Below are 5,961 nucleotides of genomic sequence, written 5' to 3'. Positions count from 1 at the left end.
GTGTGTGTGTGTGTGTGTGTGTGTGTGTGTGTGTGTGTTTGGATATTAATAGCTCTCTCCTCTTTGTGTTGGCTCTACCTTAGGCCCGCAATGTGCTTTTTATGTTATTAACTGTTGAGAGTTTCTGCGTCGTCTCTCGGCCTCACCAGCTAATGAAGATGGATGACACAGGCAAGATATTTTTAAATATCACTGAGTGTATGTGAGTGTGTGTTTGATGTCCTACAGGTATCAATGCTAAACATATGGAGAACCCTAGGGATCCCAATTGAACAACTGCAGGAGGGAGTCGAGAAAACTGATTGTGTGTGCATAATATGTGCTGCGATGCATGTTTCATTTGCTATTTTTTGGGGGGAGGGGGCTTTTCTTTATCTTTTTCTTCACATAATAAAATTAATTCAGTCAATATTAAAGGGGTCAGGAATTGAGAAATCAAAATTTACTTGATCTTTTGACATATAAGAGGTACTATAAAAACATCCTTTTTCAGTAAACAAGACACAATTTGATGCTTTACATGATGAATTGCTCCCTAAGAGTGGATATTGTGTGTTTGAAAGTTTAAATGGATGAAAATACAAGAATTCTCATTTAGCACTTCTTTTTTTTTTTTAGAGAGACTAACTTCAGTTTTCACACAGTGGTCTCAAAGGAAGATTAGAAAATAGCCATATTAGCTCTTAAATTGGGCACAAAGAACATTCACAAGCTTTTAAAGAATGTCTGAAGAGGCTAGGCCAATTTTTTTTAATTGCCAAAAGAACGTATTATTGCAGGTTGCTCTTTCATGTCTCAGAAGACTCAATGGGCTTCTCAGTTATGTTTCATTTAAATATCAGATTTGTCTTCTAATTTTTTCTTCTAAATTCATACATCTTGATGTCTAGGTAAAAAAAAATCACTTGTGATCACTTTCCTGGTGTTCAGATGTCAAAGGGTTTTTTGGTATGAATATTCGTTCATGTCGTTTAGTTGTATCAGACTAGGTGTGAACAAGCCTTAAGAACAGCAAGCCTGAAACCAACACTAGCGATCACAAACAGGCCTTTCACATCGATGTGACACATCTGTTTGTTGGTGCTGTGCTCAGGTCTTTTGTCGCACTTTTGGCTCAGACAGAAAGAGGCTAGAAGTGAAGATTCATTGCCACGTCACTGCCTGTCCACATGCACGATCTGTCACTTCCCCTGAGGCTCTGTCATACGACCAGTGTTGAGGTCACCACATTGTTCAGCTCTCCATAAGATGCAAGCCATGAGTCCATGTACATCAGTGTGCACAGAAATAGAACAAAGGTGATGAACACACATAAACAAACATACAGAATACAGTTCTGTCTTGGTGTTATTTTACTTAAAGTAAAATAAAAGTTGAAAAGTGTATTTTGATTTAAATGGCTTTATTTACATTAAAAACGAAATAATTGCGAATAGAATATTTTAATTTAAATGGTTTTATTTTAAAATAAAGCAAAGAAAATGTTTTAATTATTTGAAATCAGGAAATTTAACTAAATGGAATACAGAGAGAGATAACATTGTTTTTATTTTAATTTAAAAGAAAATAATTGCACATGGAGTAATTTAAATGTTTTATTTTAATTTAATATGATTTTATCTTAATGTAATTCAAAGTTAAATTTGAAATCATGAAATGTAACTAAATGGAATACATCATGTAACATTATGGTTTTGTTTTTTAATTTGAATTTGTTTGAATTTCAATCTATTTTATCTTAATTTATGCAAAGTAAAATTTGAAATGATTTGAAATTAGGTAATTTAACTAAATACGATAAATTATTGCGACAACAATATGGTTTTAATTTAATAAGATTTATTCTAAATGATTTTATCTTAATTTAATGCAAAGTACAATTTGATCAAGAAATTTAACAATGTAATAAATTATGTAGATAACATTATGGTTTCATTTGAATTTAAAAATGTTTTATTTAAATTTACATTGATTTTATCTTAATTTAATGCAAAGTAAAATTAGAAATTATTTGAATTTAAAAATAATTTGATAAATATGATTAATATACTAGGAACTGTAATAATGAACTTGCATATGTAGAAACAGAAAGCAAAGACAATCATACAATATTTTTAACATCATTATTATTATTATAGGCAAAGTCTCAAATGTATGACCTCTCTGTCTGTCTCTCTTGCTTTCTTGTTCTTTGTCTCCTTCTCTCTTCTCCTTTGCTCTGTTTTAACAGTTCCGAGTTCCATATATTCCTCTGAAGGCTTGTTCTGGAAGCACTGTGGGAGGTATGTCTTAGGGATGCACGATATATCGGCCACCATATTGGTATCGGCCGATAAATGCTAATTTTTTTCTGTTATCGGTATCGGCCTGATAAGAAAATTTGGCCGATATCTTAAAGCCGATAAATAATGCATTATTTCCCTGCTACCATTATCCACATTGTCACGGCCCCCACGGCCCACTTTCAATATTCAAGCGCACAGGGAACAGGGATAGGATTGTTTCCAGAGTCCATATGCCAGGCCGAGAGATTTCTGCCTCTTGCTTCCCATATGTGATTGTGTGTGTTATAGATCAAGACTTTCACTAAAACCCAACTTTATGAGATTTTGCACTATGCTGTGCTCAGCGTTGGTGGTTGTGGTTGTGGGTAAGGTATATTGGCAGAGTGTTTGTGAGTCTTGCAGTTCTCTTATTTATGTTAAAACTCTCACAAAGCTAAAGCATATACTGCATGTGAGAGTTCGGTGAAGTGATACACTTGTGTACTGTACCTTTAACTTTGGCATGACTGGAGTAGTAAGCTCAATTGGTAGGCATTTGTGTTTTTGGATGCATGTTCTTACCTTAAGATGCTAATATGCACCCTTTGAGAGTAAATCATGTACAAATGTGTACCATTAAGGTTAGTGCCCAAGTATACAGCCCTAATTTTTGTGCGTTTTTTTCTAAAGGATTTATTGAAAAGGTCAGAGACCTTTTTTTTACTTGCATCCAATTACTGCCCCAGTTCAGCCCTAATGGTAATTTTTGCACTTTTTTTCTGATGGTGTTAAAAAAAATTTTTAATTATTACATACAGAAAAAGTATAGAGAAATTAATGTCCTATGTTATTAAAATTTATTTTATTTTAGCCATGATTCATGTGAACTTATGTCCAGTTACTGCCCCAGTGCACCCCAAATGATCATTTTTATGCATTATTTCTGATGGTGTTCAACTTTTATTTCATTTCATTTCATTTTCTTTACTATATTCCATATAGTTAAGAACCACATAGACATTATTTTGTAAATTATTTTATTTATCATTATTTTTTTTTTTGCCTTCAGGGAAAATGAAGAGACATTTCCAAAAGATTTGAGTATTTTTAGAAAGAAAATACTCATGGCAAGCTGTTGTGTGATTATTTATTTATTTTGCACCTGCACAACTTTGCTGCATCAACTTTCCGCAGATTCTTCCAGAGAATCATGTTGATGATACAACACTCAAGGGCACGATACCTGGAAAAACTTAAAATGGTCGGGGTGCTGAGTTCTGCAGCTTTTCAGTGGAACACAGTGATTTTTTTTTTACATTTACTTTATCTCATAAAATATTTACTTATTTTTTCATCACCTGGTGACGTCACAAACTCTCAGCTGCTGTTCACTATAGTCAAGACCACTTATATTCACAAAAGCAAAACTTTCAGTTCATCCGTGGCAAGTGCTATTATTTCTCCTTGTCATTCTCTACTGCATCTATTCAAAATGATTCCCCGTGGGTATAATTACCCATTTAATTCCCAGAATAAACTTTCCATTTAGATATCGATAATGGTATCAATATTTGCGATATTATTATATTATATATTATTATTATTATTATTATTATTATACGTAGCGTCTCCCGTCCCTAGTGAGTCATCCTCTATTCAGTTATTTAAGATCAATTGATGTCATTGACTTTTTAAGCCTGGTGACGTCACAAACTCTCAGCTGCTGTTCACTATAGTCAAGACCACTTATATTCACAAAAGCAAAACTTTCAGTTCATCCGTGGCAAGTGCTATTATTTCTCCTCGTCATTCTCTACTGCATCTATTCAAAATGATTCCCTGTGGGTATAATTACCCATTTAATTCCCAGAATAAACTTTCCATTTAGATATCGATAATGGTATCAATATTTGCGATATTATTATATTATTATTATTATTATTATTATTATACGTAGCGTCTCCCGTCCCTAGTGAGTCATCCTCTATTCAGTTATTTAAGATCAATTGATGTCATTGACTTTTTAAATGACTCGGGTGTTTTGACTCTTGTTAGCAATGTGCACTATATAGATTTATACCCATGATGCTCAGTACATACAAGTGTCCCAGTCTCCATCTTGTTTGCTTCACTCATGCGCTGTCCCCTCCGGTGAAGTGTACACTAGTCCCTGCTTCCTCCTTTCCTGCTCGTTTATGTGTTCTCATGGCAGCCTGTCAGTGTCCTATTAGTCAAACACCGTCATCATCACAGTTTATTAGCATGTGAAAGGTCACTGTCATGTCGGCTGCTAATTGTGGCGGCGCTAAACCGCCGACTGATCGGCAGATGTGCTGAAACGTGACAGGGCACCATGATTCACGTAGATATCGATAAATTCTTGACCCCATCTGCACATAAATAAAGCAGTCTGTCGCATTCTGTCGTATATCCTTATCAGCAGATCCAGCCGTACCATGAGGGCCGGGCATGACTGAGATATATAGAGGTCTTAAAATAGCCCTTAAAAAAGACAGCACTGATAGAGCCGCATGTGACTTCATGTTGATCGATGGCAGGGAAATAAAGTGTAATCATAACCGTGTGTGTGGTACGGTATGTCTGAGCAAGACCTAGCTGGGGCCGATAGTATTTGCTCTGTTTATAATTTCTCTCCGTTTCAACCCATCCTGACAGGTTTTTTGTACAAACTTTGCTGGCATCATGGCATATTGCTGGATAAGCACCAACTGTCTCACTCTCATCTCTTGGTAAATATCCTTTCAGACATATTTGTCAACCTTATACTCCCTTGCTGCCTGTTCTTTCCCTTGCCTACACATTGAGTATCTTTAAAAACAGTCATATTCATTTACCTGTTTTTGTGTATCCACTAGGCATGGGCCGATTACCGGTTTCAAGGTATACAGCGATTTGAAAATTTAAAAACCTATCTATCTATCTATCTATCTATCTATCTATCTATCTATCTATCTATCTATCTATCTATCTATCATCAAAAAACAAAAAACCTTAACAACTATAAACATCGGCAGTAAGTCAGTTTCTTTGACATGATTAACTCTGGATACAATGGAGGTCAAAGGTCGCGAGCAGTATCTGCTGTTAGATTATGAGCCGTTAGGTTTGAAATTAAGATAACTGGGATTTTGTGGGTTCAAATAAAGTAGAATTATTGCGCATCTGTTCAGTTGTCCAGTTTAACGTCACTGTCATGTTCTGTCACACTCCATGCTCATTCATTCTATCCATCTATGTGTGTGTATATATATATATATATATATATATATATATATATATATATATATATATATATATATATATATATATATATATATATATATATATAGATCCATCAGGTATGCTATGGGTGGATCCATCATTTATTCTCCATTCTACAGAGACCAACAGAAACATGAGAGAAAAATCACTCCAAGATCTATTTTCAGTGGAAAAATGCAGGAGAGAGAAAGAGGGATGGCAGAATGCTTGCATAGAGATTGAAGCGATGAATGCCCATAGCCAGAGCGAAAATGTGTTTATTAAATTTTCATTAAATCCAAAAATGGATTTACCTTTATCTGACCCATAGTGCACTAGAGTTGCTATAATAGAGCTTTTTTTTTAGCTTGCCTCGATCACCCTTTTCTCTCTCTCTCTCTCTCTCTCTCTCTCTCTCTCTCTCTCTCTCTCTCTC

General features: G+C 34.8%; 1 protein-coding gene and 1 long non-coding RNA gene across 2 annotated transcripts in view; both read right to left on the bottom strand.

The window, feature by feature from the left end:
* The window catches only part of LOC107578020 (reticulon-4 receptor-like 1), a 123,532-nt gene that overhangs the window by 45,292 nt on the left and 72,279 nt on the right, over positions 1–5,961 (bottom strand). The gene's annotated exons all lie outside the window — the stretch shown is intronic.
* Positions 1–5,961, bottom strand: part of LOC107578039 (uncharacterized) — a 19,365-nt gene that overhangs the window by 10,190 nt on the left and 3,214 nt on the right. The window contains exon 2 of the long non-coding RNA XR_001608291.1: positions 4,995–5,003. This is a non-coding gene — a long non-coding RNA (uncharacterized lncRNA). The remainder of the gene's footprint in view (positions 1–4,994; positions 5,004–5,961) is intronic.

The sequence above is a fragment of the Sinocyclocheilus grahami genome, unplaced genomic scaffold (genome assembly GCF_001515645.1).
Source record: "Sinocyclocheilus grahami isolate Dianchi unplaced genomic scaffold, SAMN03320097.WGS_v1.1 scaffold32.1, whole genome shotgun sequence".
Classification (NCBI taxonomy): Eukaryota; Metazoa; Chordata; class Actinopteri; order Cypriniformes; family Cyprinidae; genus Sinocyclocheilus; species Sinocyclocheilus grahami.
The sequence above is the reverse complement of the archived record's forward strand: the minus strand, read 5'-3'. Positions and strand labels throughout refer to the sequence as shown.